Source organism: Carcharodon carcharias, chromosome 5 (assembly GCF_017639515.1).
Source record: "Carcharodon carcharias isolate sCarCar2 chromosome 5, sCarCar2.pri, whole genome shotgun sequence".
NCBI classification, from domain to species: domain Eukaryota; kingdom Metazoa; phylum Chordata; class Chondrichthyes; order Lamniformes; family Lamnidae; genus Carcharodon; species Carcharodon carcharias.
The window spans coordinates 30536070-30553824 of NC_054471.1; the positions used below are offsets into that span (position 1 = coordinate 30536070).

The 17755-nt window shown below is 43.4% G+C and overlaps 1 long non-coding RNA gene across 1 annotated transcript in view; it reads left to right on the top strand.

Moving 5' to 3' along the window:
* The window catches only part of LOC121278319, a 41051-nt gene extending 23860 nt beyond the window's left edge, over nt 1–17191 (top strand). Inside the window, exon 3 of the long non-coding RNA XR_005943102.1 lies at nt 15160–17191. This is a non-coding gene — a long non-coding RNA (uncharacterized LOC121278319). The remainder of the gene's footprint in view (nt 1–15159) is intronic.
* Nucleotides 17192–17755: the final 564 nt, after the last annotated feature.

Below are 17755 nucleotides of genomic sequence, written 5' to 3' on the forward strand. Positions count from 1 at the left end.
TCTGACTATGGATTGTTCTTTGTCCTTTTCCATAATCAACCTAAACACAATAATTACTGTCCCATGAATGCTCTCCTTCTGATCAACTGGACCCATCGCATTCCCAAGAACCAGATCTAGCATTTCATCCTTTCTTGTTGGACTAGAAAAATACTGCTGTAGAAAATTCTCCTGATCACAATCTAGGAACTCTTGCCCCTCACTGTCCTCTCCATTCCTTTTATCCCAGTCTATATTCAGATGAAGTTCCATATTATGAATACTCTGTATTTCTGACATCTCTCTATAATCTCCTTGCAAAATGTACATCTTCCCCATTCGTTGGTGGCCTTAGACTACATCAGACAATGTAATGACAAGACTTTTTATTCCTTAGCTTTAGCCAGATATATTCTGTCCTTGACCCCTCTGGGGCATACTCCCATCCAGCTTTGCAATGTTCTGCTTAATCAGTGCTGCCACGCTCCCCCTTTCCTATCTTTCCTGAACACCTTGTATCCAGGAATATTTAATCCCCACTTCTGCCCTTCTTTGAGCGAGGTCTCTGTTAGAGCCACAACATCACATTACCATTTCTGCCTGAAACTCACCAATCTTATTAACCACACTCCATGTATTCACATGAGTGCACAGTAACATTAGTTTAGACATTATTACTCCCCCCCTTACTCTGAACCCACTTGTATACTTTAAAATGGAACACCAGTCAAACTAGGAAATAAGAATGCTGGAATAACTGTTTTTACCTCCTGGAAAGTCATTAGCACGTCCACTGGCCCAGCTGTAGAGGGACACATGAAGAAGACTGGAAGAGAATAGAAGAATAGAGAAGAGGTAGAAAGAGGAATATGACCCTACAGTCAGGATTTAGAGAGCTAGGTAGGAAGATAGCAAGCAGGACCTCAAGAGTTGCAATCTTCAGATGACTCAGAGTACCACATCCAAGTGAGTAGAAATAAGAGTACAGAGCAGATGAGCACATAGCTGGTGAGATAGAGCAGGAGGGAGGGCTTTATATTCCTCTTTCTACCTGTGCCGTTGGTACTGCTATGGGCCAGACTGCTGGTTGTTCACCCTTCCCCAGTAGGGTGCTCAGTGGCTGATCCGTGACATCACTGAACCTGGCACCAAGGAGGCAATATACCATCCAGATTCATGTCTTCAGTCACAGAACAAAAACAATCTGTCCCCTACCTATTGAATTTTCTATTAATATTGCTCTTCCAGTCTTCTTCATGTGTCCCTCTACAGCTGGGCCAATGGTGACTTGCCATGAGGTAAAAACAGATTTGACCAGTACTCTCTGTCTCTCTATCTCTCCGCCCCCCACACACACACCTTAAACCAGCTTATATTTCAGCTCTTTCCTGGACTCGAACTCAAGTTCTGTCGAAGGGTCATGAGGACTCGAAACGTCAACTCTTTTCTTCTCCGCCGATGCTGCCAGACCTGCTGAGTTTTTCCAGGTAATTCTGTTTTTGTTTTGGATTTCCAGCATCCGCAGTTTTTTTGTTTTTAACTCTTATTTCCTAGTTTTACTGGTGTTCCATTTTAAGGTATACAAGACCAGTTCAGACCAGTATTCTTATTTCCCAGTTCTTATTGTTTTTTTCCTTCTGGAAACCATCATTTTCATCAGTATTCAGAACTGAATACCAGTTAGAGAGTGGGGTGTACTCAGGGGGCTCCTGCGCTACCTGCCTATTTCTCCTTGACTGCCTGGTGGTCACCCATTCGCCTCCTCTCCACACACTCTTAAACTGAGGGGTGACCACATCTAAAAACATGCTATCGCAAATGTCTCAACTTTACAGATGTTCCATAGTGATAACAGCTGCTGCTCAAGCTTTGAAACTCAGAGCTCGAGCTGTTACAACTGATGACAATTTCTGCACAAGCATTCTGGAGTTCCTACATAGCACAGGATGTGCATTCAAGAGGTCGGATCTGCCCTTTCATTCCTCTATCTGTTAGGTAAGGAAACTTACTACCACTAATACAGCTTACTACTTAAAAAAATAAAGGCTCAGCAGCAACTCACTTCCTTTCTACTGATGCCATTGAAACATAGGGAATGTAACCAAATGTTTTATTTAAACCTCATTGACTTTCTTAATTTCTTTTTATAGTTTTAATTTCCCTGCTCCTTAAACTATCTCCTTATCTTTGGAGATAGGGAAACAAGCTACAATATTCACCAGCAAATCAATTCATACTTTCCAGTGATGAGACATTTTGATTTATTTTTTTCTCTCACATTTTATTTCAAACTCCAGCATGCCCAGGCCCACTCCTCCTGCCCAGACTCTCCTTGAGTAATGGAGTTGAATATAAAGGTAGTGATGCTTTTCATGCAGTTTTACAGGGCATTTGTGAGACCACATCTAGAGTACTGTGTAGAGTTTTGGTCTCCTTTTTTAAGAAAGGACATATTTGCGTGAGAAGCCGTTCAGAGAAGGTTCAGACGACTGATTCCTGGGCTGAGCAGATTATCTTATGAGGAAAAGATGGGCAGGTTGGGCCTGTATCCATTGAAGTTTAGAAGATGGAGGTGATTTTATTGAAACATATTCAACCCAGAGGAGACTGGACAGGGTGGATGTTGAGAGGATATTTCCCCTTGTTGGAAAGACTAGAACTGGGGGACACAGTTTAAAAGTAATGGGTTTCCTATTTAAGAGACAGATGAAGAGAATTTTATTTTCTCTCAGAAGGTCATGCGTCTGTATAACCCACTTTCCCCGAGATAGGTAGAGGCAGGTCACTGAATATTTTTAAGGCAGTAATAGAAAAATTCATGAACAACAATGGAGTCAAAGGGTACAGGGGGTAGGTAAGAATGTTGAGATCACAATCAGATCAGCCATGATCTTACTGAATGGTGGGGCAGGCTCGAGGAGCCAAATGACTTACTCCTGCTCCGAAGTTGTATGTTTTTATGAAAGTAAGATCAGGCGATTGCTTTGCTAAACATTCCCTTCAGTCTTCAAGCCTCTGGTCACCTGTCATTTTAATTCTCCATCTTGTTTCCATGCTGATCTTGCTGTCCACAGTCTCCTGCCATGTTCCAATGACTCTCATCAGAACATCTGCCTCCATTTCCTTTCCTTTCTCTTTGCTGGTTTCCTTTTTTCTCTCTTGTTTTGCTCTTTTTGTTTTCAGGCGGTAGCAGTTAGATTCCATCAAGCACACCTCCTCCAGACACATCTTTGGTTTCTTTACAATAGGAAGGAGATCAAGGCCTTGGAGAGGGTGCAGAAGAGATTTACTAGAACAATAGGAATGTGGATGGGCCTCAGTTACATGGAGAGACTGGAGAGGTGGGAGGTCATTTCCTTCGAGCAGAGAAAGTTGCCAGGAGATTTGAGAGAGGTTTGCAGAACCAGGAAGGGGTTTGACAGAATAAATAAGGAGAAACTGTTTCCAGTGGCAGAGCAGTCGATAACCAGAGTGTATAGAATTAAGATGATTGGCAAAAGGATCAGGTGCAACATTTATTTAAGCAATGAGTCACTGTGATCTGGAGAGCACTGCCTGAACTGGTGGTGAAGCAAGTTCAATAGTAAAATTCAAAAGACAATTCTTGAGATAATGGGGAACATTTTTGTGTGTCTATGGGAAAAGAGGAGGTCAGGGTGATTAGTGGGATATGTCCACCAAACAACACAGGAGCAGCCTGCCTGGAGGCTGTATCATTCTGTGTGTCTATGATTCAATGTAACCACATCAGTGTTTTCCACATCTCAGCAAAGTCTCCCTGACTCACCAGTAGCAATGCTGTAACATGTGTTTCTTTGTCTACAAGTACAATTGTTCCCATCTCTGCACCTTGGGTAGTTTTTGGATCCATGAAAAATGGCACAATGGAACAGACATTCTTTATATCTGTTGTGATAGTTGCTGAAGTCATCAATCCACCAGAACCAACAGATCAAACAGTTCAACTAAGGAGTCGACCAGCTGATTGGTACTATATCAGGTGAAATTAGTTACTGATACATTGAGTTTGATATTACTTTAACTCAGCTCTTCTGTCAACATCACCTAACCTAGAATCAGGCTATGATTAATGGGCTCATCTGGGTACATGGGAACATTGGTCAATATTTATTATATAATGGAATGGTTCATATCTCACAATCTGCAGTTCCTTCTTCTAAGAACAGAGCAAGACCTCCCTGTTCACATTAGTCAGGTTCCTATGGAGTTGGCTCCTGTTTTTCCGATATTCTCACAACCACCACGTTGTTTATTTTTGGAAGAACAAATTCACATCCTTCTTTTATATAGATACAATAAGGATAGTGGGAGAGGAAGTATTGGAGGGACTGGCATCCTTGAAGGTGGATAAATCACCAGGGCTGGATGGATTGTATCCAGGCTGTTGAATCAAGCCAGGGAAGAAACCGCAGCTGCCCTGAGGGTCACTTTCCAATCCTCACTAGACACAGACGAGCTCACAGAGGATTGGAGGCCTGCGAATATCATACCATTTTTTAAAAAGGGTGTGAGGGATATGCCAGAAAATTACAGGCCAGACAGTCTGACTTTGGTGGTGGGCAAATTATTGGAGACACCTCTGAGAGACAGGATGAACTGGGACAGATCGATCATGGATAGTCAGCATGGCTTTGTTAGGGAATATTGTGTCTTGCGAGCTTAATTAAAAATTTCTTCAAGAAGTAAAAAGGGGGATTGACGAGAGTAGTGCAGTGGATGTTATCTATATGGATTTTAGTGAGGCATTTGACAAGGTCCCGCATGGCAGACTGTTCAGAAAAGTGAGATCCCATTGGATACAGGGGAAGGTGGCTGGTTGGATACAAAATTGGCTCAGTGACAGGAAACAAAGGGTTTCCAGTGGTTTTCCACAGGACTCAGTGTTGGGACCTTGCTGTTTGTTGTATTTATTAATGATTTAGATGTAAATGCGGGAGGTATCATTGGGAAATTTGTAAATTACACAAAAATTGGCTGTGCAGATGATAGTGAAGTGGACAGCTGTTGACTCCAAAACTATATTAATGGTTTCGTTGAGTGGGCGGAGAAATGGCAAATGGAATTCAATCCGAAAAAGTGTGAGGAAACGCATTTGGGGAGGGCAAAGAAAGCAAGGGAATATTCAACAAACGGGAAATTATTGAGTGGGGTTGAGGAAGTGAGAAACTTTGGAGCGCATGTCCACAGGTCCTTGAATGTTGCAGGACAGGTAGACAAGGTGGTTAACTTTATCAGGTGAGCTATTTAATATAAAAGCAGGGATGTAATGATGGAACTTTATAAAATGCTGATTGGGCCACAGCTGGAATTCTGTGCACAGTTCTGGTCACCACATTACAGGAAGGACATAATTGCTCAGGAGAGAGTGCAGAGGGGATTTACAAGAATGTTGCCAGGGCTTCAAAATTGCAGCTAAGAGGAGAGATTGGATAGGCTCAGGTAGTTTTCCTCAGAACAGAGGAGGCTAATTGAGGTGTACAAAGTTATGTGGGGCCTAGAATGGGGAAACAGGAAAGACTTGATTCCCCTGGCTGAGGGGTCAATTAGCAAAGGACATAGATTTAATGTGATTGGTAGGAGTATTAGAGGGGATTTGTGGAAAAACTTTGGAATTCACTGCTTAAGCTGGTGGTTGAGGCTGAAATGCTCAACTCTTTTAAATGGTACCTGGATCTGCATCTGAAGCACTGTAACCTGAAAGGCTACGGACCTATTGCTGGAAAGTGGGATTAAAATAAGCGGTTAGTTTTGTTTTCCTCTTTTTTGGCTGGTGTAGACATGATGGGCTGAATGGCCTGTTTCTTCACTATAACTTTTCTATGGTTCTATGGTTAATCAGTGCCTCACACAAAACCATTACATTTCATCATCTTATTGAGGTCTGATGTTCTATTCTAATTAGTTTAATTGTCTCTTTCTCCGCTCTTTCTGTGCTTAGTCATAAATGGCACAGTTCCAATGTTACTGACCCCATTCCCGTACCCTGTGGAGGGGTCATTTTCCTCATTTGTGTCTGGATGATGAATGTCGGTGTGATTTGCTGATCTCAGAGAGGATCAAGCTGGGCCCAGTCCTTTCCTCACTCAACCTTCACTAATTCACACTATCAGTGAGGGTCACTACACAGGACGATCTCCGATGTGGACATTGTCCTCCTGCTGCAATGAACGGTGATGCTATTTTGTCATCTGTGGAGTTTGCATATTGAGCTTTTACAGTGAGCAATTGTGATTGCAAAGATTGCTGTTTGGTAAAATTATGGCCTAGTTTTCACTTTGTTTAAATTATTGACAGAATTTCATACTTGGGTCCTGTGAATTCCTAAGCAGTGACCCCTGTGAACAACAATTCACTCCAGGAACTCCCGATCACAGATTCTGTCCTCAGATTTTAAACGATCAAAGAAAGTGGAAGTGTTCCCTTCAAAGAGCAGAAGTTGGGGTGGGAGGAGTTTCTGAGATATCAGCTGGGTGTGGGTCATCCTTTATATGGGTTGGCAGTATGTGGTAGAGTTGAAGAGAGCAGAAAATGCTGCAGGCAATTTGTGCACAGCAAGATCATACAAACATATAAATTAGGAGCAGGAGTAGGCCATCAGCCCCTGGAGTCTTCTCTGCTATTCACTGGGATCATGGCTGATCTGATTGCGGCCTCAATTTCACTTTCTTGCCAACCTCCTGTACATTTCACTCCCTTAATAGTCAAGAATCTATCTCCCTCCACCTTAAAACTATTGAATGACACTCTTCTGCTCTCCGGGGAAGAGGGTTCCACTGAGTAAAGACCCTTTGAGAGAAAAAAAGTTCATCTCATGTCCATTTTCAGTAGGCGAGATCTTATTTTTAAACTTTGCTCTCAGGTTCAGGTCTCTCCAACAAGGGGAAACATCCTTCAGCATCCACTCTGTCAAGCCCCCTCAGCATCTTTTATGTTTCAATAAGATCACCTCATTCTTCGAAACTCCAACTGGCCCAACATGCCCTTCCTTTCCTCATAAGATAACTCATCCCAGGAATCATTAGAGTGAATCTTCTCTGAACTGCTTCTGAGTCAATTTTGCCCTTTCCTAATTTAGGAGACCACAACTTTCCACAGTACTCTCGATGTGGTCTCACCAATACCCTGTAGAACTGTAGCAAAGATCCCTACTTTTATATTCCAGTCACCTTGCAATAATGATAACATTTCCCTTCCTAATCACTTGCTGTATCTGCATACTAACTTCTTGTGATTCATCTACCAGGACACCCAGATCCCTCTGTGCCTCAGAGTTCTGCAATCTCTTTCCATTTAAACAATCTGCTGCTTTTCTATTCTTCCAGCCAAAGTGGACAAGAGGAATTACATTCACTATTTTCCAATCCGAAGGAACCCATCCAGAATCTAGGGAATTTTGGAAAACTAAAACCAATGCATCTACTATCTCAGCAGCCATTACTTCTAAGACTCTAGGATGAAGACCATCAGGGCCTGGGGACTTGTCAGTCTTTAATTCCAATAATTTTCTCAGTACTCTTTCCCTGGTGATTGTAATTGTTATAAGTTCCTCCTTCCCTTTCACTTCTTGATTCACAATTATCACTGGGATGTTATTTTCAACTCTATAGTGAAGACAGATGTAAAATACATGTTAAATTCACCTGCCATGTCCTTATTTTCCATTATTAGTTCCAGACACATTCTCTAGAGGACAAACATTCGCCTTAGTTATTCCAATATTTTTTAAATAATTGTGGAAACGCGTATTATTCATTTTTATGCTTCCAGCAAATTTTCTCTCATGTTCTACTTTCTCTTTATTTTTCTTCTTATTATTATTATTCTCATTGTTCTTTGAGTCATACTTTGTTGTTTTTATTTCGAGTCCAATTTTCTGATCTTCATGGAATTCTCTGCTCTTTCCTTCAATTTGATCCTATCTTTAACTTCCTTCGTTAGCCATGGATTGTGTGTTCCTCCCCTAGAATCTTTCTTTCTCACTGGAATGTATCTTTGCTGAGTGTGATAAAATATCTCCTAAAATATCTGCCACTGCATCTCCAATGACCTATCTCTAAACCTATTTCCCCAGTTCACTTTAACCAGCCATATCTTCATACCCTCATAATTGCCCTTATTTAAGTTTAAAGCATCAGACTTAGACCTGCTGGCCCATAACTTCTGTTCCCTGGGGCGTCAAACCCAGGAGATAGCCCAGAAGATGCACTGGGGCATCCCGCGGAAGACCCCATGCAAGGATTGTATTCAAGTTCAAACTTCCCATTGGCAATTACCCTGCGCTGGGAACCATCCGATACTCCAATTTAATTCAGAGACTTTGGATGGCTCCAACTCTCTTAGGAGAATAGTTACTCAGGGAAAGTTAGAATAATTAAAAACAAAATTAAATTCTGGCTAACTATCATACTGACCTCCCCCTTCTCGCCCAGAAACACCGATGGTCGGCCCTTGACCTCACACATCCCCCAACTATACCCTGAATCCCTTGACTAAGCCCAACCTCCCACCTACTCTCCACTACCTGACCACCAACCGCCGCGTTCCATCCCATCACACCTGACTGGTCTCCTGACCCTCCAACCACACCCCATAACCCTGACCACAGTCTCTATCCCCCAACAAAACAGCAGCACACTGACTACACTATCCCCCAACAAAACGGCAGCACACTGACTACACACACTAACCCCCGACAAAACGGCAGCACACTGACTACACTCTCTATCCCCCGACAAAACAGCAGCACACTGACTACACTCACTAACCCCCGACAAAACGGCAGCACAATGACTACACTCTCTAACCCCCGACAAAACGGCAGCACACTGACTATACTCTCTAACCCCCGACAATACGGCAGCACACTGACTACACACTAACCCCCAAAAAAACGGCAGCACACTGGCTACACTCTCTAACCCCGACAAAACTGCAGCACACTGACTACACTCTCTAACCCCCGACAATTTATATGTAGATTAAAATTACCCATGATTATCGCTGTACCTTTGTCACAAGCACCCATTATTCCTTTCTGATACCCGCTCCTATAGTGTGGTTACTGTTATGGGGCCAATAAACCACTCCCACAATTGACTTCCATCTCTACCCAAATTGATTCTACATCTTGATCTTTAAAACTAAAGCCATCTCTCTCTAAGGTACTCATGCCAAACTTAATCAACAGAGCTACCCTTCCACATTTTCCAAGCTCCTGTCCTTCTGAAATGTCACATACCCTCAAATATTCACATCCCAGCCATTGTCACCGTGCAGCCATGTCTTTGCAATAGCTATCAGTTCAGACACATTTATTTATGTTTGGACTCAATCCATTCATTTTATTGTGAATGCTCCATGCAATTAAATACAGAGCCTTTAGTTCTATGCTTTTTCCATTTTCACAACCTCCAGTCTATCTGCTGGGACTCTTACAAGTTTCTACCCTCTGTCCCTTCCTGCCACACTCCAACTATCATTTCCCCTATTGATTGCTTGCTCTCCTACCTTGTCTTCTCTCATCACATCCTCCAATACTAGATCCCTCAGCCCCACTAATTATTTTAAAGTCCTAGCTGCCAACCTAGTTTCATGGCTCGCCAGAACACTGGTTACAGCACAGTTCATATTAAGACTGTCCCAGCAGTACAGCTCCCACTTTCCCCAATACTGGTGCCAGCGACCATGAATCGAAACCTAATTCTCCCACACCATAAGACCATAGACATAGGAGCAGAAATTAGGCCATTCGGCCCATCGAGTCTGCTCCGCCATTCAATCATGGCTGATAAGTTTCTCCCGCCTTCTCCCTGTAACCTTTGATCCCCTTACCAATCAAGAACCTATCCATCTCGGTCTTAAATACACTCAGTGACCTGGCCTCCACAGCCTTCTGTGGCAATGAATTCCATATTCACCATTTTCTGACTGAAGTAGTTTTTCCTCATCTCTGTTCTAAAAGGTCTTCCCTTTACTCTGAGGCTGTGCCCTCGGGTCCTAGTCTCTCCTACTAATGGAAACATCTTCTCCACGTCCACTCTATCCAGGCCTTTCAGTATTCTGTAAGTTTCAATCAGATCCCCCCTCATCCTTCTAAACTCCATCGAGTATAGACCCAGAGTCCTCAAATGTTCCTCAAATGTTAAGCCTTTCATTCCTGGGACCATTCTCATGAACCTCCTCTGGACCTTCTCCAGGGCCAAAACATCCTTCCTGAGATACAAGGCCCAAAATTGCTCACAATATTCTAAATGTGGTCTGACCAGAGCCTTATAAAGCCTCAGTAGCACATCCCTGCTTTTATATTCTGGTCCTCCCGAAATAAATGCCAACATTGCATTTGCCTTCCTAACTTCCGACTCAACCTGCAAGTTGACCTTAAGAGAATCCTGGACTAGGACTCCCAAGTCCCTTTGCACTCCAGATTTCTGAATTCTCTCTCCATTTAGAAAATAGTCTATGCCTCTATTCTTCCTACCAAAGTGCATGACCTCACATTTCCCCTCATTGTATTCCATCTGCCACTTCTTTGCCCATTCTCCTAACCTGTCCAAATCCTTCTGCAGCCTCCCCACCTCCTCAATACTCCCTGTCCCTCCACCTATCTTTGTATCATCTGCAAACTTAGCCAGGATGCCCTCAGTTCCTTCATCTAGATCATTAATGTATAAAGTGAAAAGTTGTGGTCCCAACATTGACCCCTGCAGAACTCCACTCATCACCGGATGCCATCCTGAGATGGACCCCCTTATCCCCACTCTCTGCCTCCTGCCAGACAGCCAATCTTCTTTCCATGCTAGTACCTTGCCTCCACCCCCATGGGCTCTTATCTTACTGAGCATCCTCCTGTGCGGCACCTTGTCAAAGGCCTTCTGGAAGTCCAAGGAGATAATATCCATTGGTTCTCCATTGTCTAACCTACTCGTTACCTCCTCAAAGAATTCTAACAGATTTGTCAGGCATGACCTTCCCTTGATGAAACCATGCTGAATTTGCCCTATTTTACCATGCACTTCCAAGTATTCTGAAATCTCATCCTTAATAATGGACTCTAAAATCTTACCAATGACCGAGGTCAGGGTAATCAGCCTGTAATTTCCCGTCTTTTGCCTCACTCCCTTCTTAAACAGGGGGGTTAAATTAGCAATTTTCCAGTCCTCTGAGACCCTCCCTGACTTGAATGATTTCTGAAAGATCACCACTAATGCCTCCATTATCTCTTCAGCTGTCTCTTTCAGAACTCTGGGGTGTAATTCAACTGGTCCAGGTGATTTATCCACCTTCAGACCTTTCAGTTTTCCTAGCACCTTCTCCTTGGTAATGGCCACCATACTCACGTCTTACCCCGACTCTCTTGAACTTTGGGGATATTACTTGTGTCTTTCACCGTGAAGACTGACGCAAAGTACCTATTCAGTTCCTCCGCCATTTCTTTGTTCCCCACTACTACTGCTCCAGTGTCATTTTCCAGCGGCCCAATATCCACTTTTTCCTCTCTCTTACCCTTTATATATCTAAAGAAAATATTGCAATCTTCTTTTTTATTACTGGCTAGTTTACCCTCATAATTAATCTTCTCCCTCCTTATTTCTTTTTTAGTTGTCCTCTGTTGGTCTTTGTAGGCTTCCCAATCCCCTGGTTTCCCACTGCTCTTCACCGCACTGTATGCTTTCTCTTTGGCTTTCATGCTGTCCCTGACTTCCCTTGTCAGCCATGGTTGCCTTGTCCTCCCTTTAGTATGCTTCTTCTTCCTAGGGATGAATTTTTGCTGTGTCTCCCAAATTACTCCCAGAAACTCCTGCCATTGCTGTTCCACTGTCTTTCCTGCTAGGCTCATCTCCCAGTCAATTCTGGCCAGCTCCTCCCTCGTGCCTCTGTAGTTACCTTTATTCAACTGTAATACCATTACACCTGATTCCAGCTTTTTCCTTTCAAATTGCAGGGTAAATTCTATCATATTATGGTCACTTCCTCCTAAGGGTTCCTTCACCTTAAGCTCCCTTATCAAATCTGCCTCATTACACATCACTAAATCTAGAATTGCCTGTTCCCAGTGGGCTCCACCACAAGCTGCTCCAAAAAGCCATCTCGTAGACATTCCACAAATTCCTCTTCTTGGGATCCACTACCAGCCTGATTTTCCCAGTTTACCTGCGTATTGAAATCCCCCATGATCACTGTAACCTTGCCTTTCCTACACGCCTTTTCTATCTCCTGGTGTATCTTATGCCCCACATCCTGACTACTATCCAGAGGCCTGTACTTAACTCCCGTTATAGTTTTTTTACCTTTGTGGTTCCACAACTCTACCCACACAGATTCTACAACATCTGACCCTATGTTGTTTCTTGCTATTGATTTAATTTAATTTCTTACTAACAAAGCAACCCCATCCCCTCTGCCAACCTGCCTATCTTTACGATAGGATGTATACCATTGTATATTCACCTTGATCCACCCATTTAAATCTCTCATCTGATTTATCCTATGCCAATTTGCTCGTGGTTCAGGTAATAATCTAAGGAATATTAACTTAGAAGCTCTGCTTTTTAATTTAAGCCACAGCTACTCATTCTCCCTAAGCAGAACCTCTTTCCTCATCCTACATATTTCATTGGTCCACACGTGCACTATGACAACTGGATCCTCCACCTCCCACTGCAAGTTCATCTCCAGCCCTGATCAGACGTCACTAACCCTGGCACTCTTGCCCACAGCCGCAGAACACTGTATCTATCTGCCTGACTATACTGTCCCCTACACCCACTACAAATCTATTCACTCTAAAGTGCAGAGCTAAATTAAATAAATTGAGTGGATGTGTGGATCATAGACTCATAGGGCGGTATTTTAATGGAGGCGATGGGGATCTCGGCTGAAGAGCTAACAAGGGCCCTGCATCACCTCCTTTAGGGAGGGCCTGCTGCATTAAGTGCCACTCAGGTGGCCAATGACAGGTCTTTCTCGGAATCAATGTCCCCAGGGGACAGAGACCTCACCCTCCAAATGCTGCTGGCCAATCAGAGGTCAGCAGGTCTCAGCACTTGTCAGCATCAAGGAGGTGTAGTGGCTGCTGTTGGCTCTGTTCCTGAGAGGCCTAGGATTAGTGCTGGACCCCAAGATAACAGGTGAGTGATGGGAGGAAGAGAATCACATCAAAGAGGGTCACAGCAGAGGGGGTGAAGTGTGTAGTAATAAAGGGCAGAAGGGTGGCTCTCCACGGCTCAGCCTGCCTACCCGAAGCCAGTCCCCTGACAACAAAATGCCCCCCCCCAAAATGTCAAAAGCGACCAGCATAGTGACAGGCCCTCCTGCCTCTGGGTTAAGGCCATCAGCTACAAGAAGAGGCTCTTAAGTTGACATGAATTGTCCATTTAAGTGCCTCCATTGAGGGCAGGTTGGGAAGGGTTGGGCTGCCTGGGCACGAATCTCCCATCACTGGATTTAATCTTGGTGGAGGCAGTAAGGCAGCGGGGTGCCCACCCACCACCAACACGTACAATTAAATGCCCTCTCTGCCAGCAACCCTGCCTCAAGGGAGCAGAATAAATTTGGCCTATAGAATCATGGCTGCACAGAAGGAGGTAATTCAGCCCATTGAGACCATGCTGACTATATAGAGCAATCCAATCAGTCCCAAACCCTCCCTTTAACCCTGTGACCCCGCAAGTTTATTCCCCTCAAATGCCCATCCAATTTCCATCTGAAATCATTCATCATCTCTGCTTCCACCACCCTAATAAACAGTGAGTTCCAGATCATTACCACTCGCTGCATAAAAAGGTTTTTCCTCAGATTCCCCCTGAATCTCTCGCCCAAAGTCTTCTATCTGTCTCCCCTAGTTCTTGTACCATCAGCTAATGAGAACAGCTTTTCCTTTTCTACCTCTTCAACCCTGTCAGAATCTTGTACAGCTCTATCCAATCACCCCTCAGCCTCCTTTGCCCCAAGGAGAACAACCCCAGCTTTTCCAACCCAACCCCGTCACTAACATCACCCACCCGGGGAACCATTCGAGTAAGTCTCCTCTGCACCCCATCAAGGAGCCTCACATCCCTCCTAAAGCGTGGTGACCACCACTGAACTTGATACTCTAATTGTGGCCTCTCCAGATCTTTATAAAGGTTTAGCATCACTTCGCTGCTTTTGTAATCAATACCTCTACTTATGAAACCCAAGTTCTCATGAACTTTGCTGAATATTTTCTCAATATATACTCTCACATTCAAAGATCCATGCACCCCAAGATCCCTCTATCCCTGCACACTCTTTAGAATTGTTTCATGTTGTATCCATTTCCTCTCCCTATACCTTCTGCAAAATGCATCACCTCACTTTGTTTTTAGTTCATTCATAGAGTGTATGCATCGCTGGTTAGGGCAGCATTCATTGCCCATTCTGAATTGCCCTGAGAAAGTAGTGGTGAGCTGCCTTTTTGAACCACTGCAGTCCATGTGGTGTTGATACACACAAGGTGCAGGTTGTAGTGTGTTCCAGGATTTTGACCCAGAAAAAGTGAAGGAATGGTGAAACATTTCCAAGTCAGGATGGTGAGTGGGTTGGAAGGGAAATTTCAGGTGGTTGTGTTCCCATGTATCTGATGCCTTTGTCCTTCTAGATGGTAGCGATTGTGAGTTTGGAAGATGCTGTCTAATGATCCTTGGTGGTGGGAGTGAATGTTTGTGGATGGGACACTGCTTTGTCCTGGATAATGTCAAACTGCTCAAGTGTTGATGGAGCAGCACTCATCCAGGCAAGCGGAGAGTATTCCGTCACATTCTTGTAGTTGGTGGACAGGCTTTGGGGAGTCAGGAGGTAAGTTATTCACCACAGGATTTCCAACCTCTGCCCTTCTCTTGTAGACACAGTATTTATATGGCTAGTCCAGTTCAGTTTCTGGTCAACGGTAACCCACAGGAATTTGGTAGTAGGGGATTCAGTGATGATAATGCCATTGAATGTCATTTCTCTGTATTAAATCCAATCTGCCACTTGTCTGCCCATTCGGCTATCTTATCTATTATGTTACTACAGCTGTGGATGAACTGAATGGTGGTGGGTCCTCAGTGGGCTGATTGTCCTGACAATCCATTTGGCTTCCATACGGGCTGTGTCAGGAGGAACAAAAATGAAAATTATATATTCTTAATTCTGTTGCAGGGTTTTTGACCAGCAAGTTGATGTACAACAATATGAAAAACTTGTGACTGAATTCCGGCAGGACTTGGAACAAGACAATCAACACTTTGATCCGAGATTTATCATTGCTTTTTTTTAAACACACATGGGCTCATGCAAATAGGTTTTAGAAAGATAGTAAATCCTCATGGGTAGGTTTTGTTACCTCAATAGACATCGAACAGTGAGATGTGCTTAACTCTATTCTTAAACTGATTGAACCTTCCACTAATTACACATTGGGTTTATTCTGGAGTACTGTGCAAATTTCTGGTCTCCTTTCCTAAGGAAGGATATATTTACCTTAGAGGGAATGCAATGACTGTTTATTAGACAGATTACATATATGTGCCGTTATTGGGGTTATGAACAATTCCACCAACAACACATTCAGCACTGAAACCCTGTTTAGAATATTGCCCTCTACTGATAGATAACTCTAACTTCCACACACACTGCTGCATTTACTCTTCATTCAAAATTATACGAACATGTTAGCATCAACAGTGAGCATTCCTTCCCATTTACATACACTGGTCCCTTTAGTTGTTTTGCTCAGTGATTCCAAACAATGGCTCTTTCCAGGTGTCCAGCTCAATGTCTCCCCACACTATCCTTTGACAGAGAGATCATGGTTCTCACCAGGGGCTGTACCTCCTTGTCTTTCCCAAAGTCAAATAAAACAGAGGCTCTTCAATCCTGCTCCACCATTCGGTAAGATCATGGCTGATCTTCTACCTCAATTCCACCTTCCCACACTATCACTCGAGTGTGTAATCTGTCTAATAAACAGGCATTGCAGTCCCTTTAAGGAAAGTTCATCCAACCTTCGGTAAGGAGGCCAAAACTATGGGTGTGGTGTCACCTATATAATTGAAGTCAAATTTATTTCTCTTTACTATCTTTGTAATAAAGGCTAAGATACCATTTGCTTTCCTAATTGCTTGTTGTAACTGCATATTACCTTTTTATGCTTCATGTGTAAAGACACCCAAGCCCCTCTGAATAACAACATTTTTCAGTCACTCACCCATGCAAAATATTCCACTTTTATGTTTTTCCTATATTTGACTGACTTCACACGTCCCCAAATTATATTCTGTCTGCCACATTCTTACCCATTCACTTAATCAACCAAATATGGAGAAACCACATGGTCTTCTACCCACACGTTAACCAGACATGAGGATCCAGCCTTGGCAGATCTGACTGTCCCTGACAGAGGAGCTCTGACTGCTGCTGTTGCTTTTCATGTTGTTTATAATTAGGTTCCTCCTTCAATTCCAAATTATTTGCTCATGTTGCAGGTTCATTTCTGACCAACCAACTCTGTGGGCAGCAATGGTGAAATGAGTCTAACATCTCCACACTGCACATACACAGGCCTAATCCCAGTTGGACATGGGCAGTGGGCTCTCCATTGGGGAACAGGGATTCATCACTGCAGTAATTTGCCTTTTCTGTAATCTTGCTTTAAATGAATCATGAACAGACTGACATTGAGGTGGTCCTAGTGACTGACATAGTTCTAGGATGTCTATCTTGATACAGTGATGAATTATCTTTATGTTTATCAAAGTCATCCTGATCAGAATGTTTAAAGTTGAAGCAAAAAGAGCTAATTGAAAATGGGATGTGTTGCAGAGCAGAGAGAATTGAAGTTGTTACGAATGAAATTATGGAGTGGTCAGATTTGGCATTGTACCTGAGCTCAGGGAGGGAGCATGAGAATGGCAGCTTGCATTGAGGCCCAGGACTGGCACGAGTGACTCAGTGTTGGAGGGCTATGTGGAGTTACAGAGTGTGTGAGGTGCTCGGTAATAGAAACACCCAGAGACACCAAGAATTAAAGTGTATGAGCAACATGGCTCCTTTTATTAAAACATATTCTTCAGGCTCTCCACTTCTTCCTGCAGACTCCCTCTGTGGGTATACTTCTGTCAGGAAGCTTCCAGTGAACAATACATACAGATGGCAATTTCAAAACAGAAATCAAACACAGAAAGATCCAAGAAGGGCGGAGGGTGGAGTTGGGGACAGGGAGGGTTGAAATAGGAGGGGCCTGACATCTTGGGTCTGGTAGGGGTGGGGATAGGGGTGGTGGGGAAAGGGAGTTTTTGATCAGAAAATGAGGCACCTAAAGGACAATATCAGGACATGTGGATCCATTCCTAATTGTTGGTTGGCTGAGTCCTTGAGTTCACCTACAAGATTCCAATTATCCCTGCGGAGAGTGATCTCCGACAATCTCCTTTACAATGCATAGAAAGGAGAACCAGCTGAGCCGGCAACTTCAGTCATGTTCCACAGAGCAGTGAGTGCAACACTGGACACTAACATGAACATTCAGTAAAGACTGAATCAAAAAACACCTTTACTGTGGAAGAGATAATATTGTATGTCCCTAATTCTTCTGTAACCCTTAAGGTGAGCCAACTATGAGCTGTGCTAGGACATTCAGCTTTCTGATTAAATTCGCCTCAACAATAATGATGAAACATGAATAAAGAGAAACCAATGTAATGTGAAATACTTACAATGAAGTTTAAATTTGAAAAACACGCAGTCCACCTTTCTG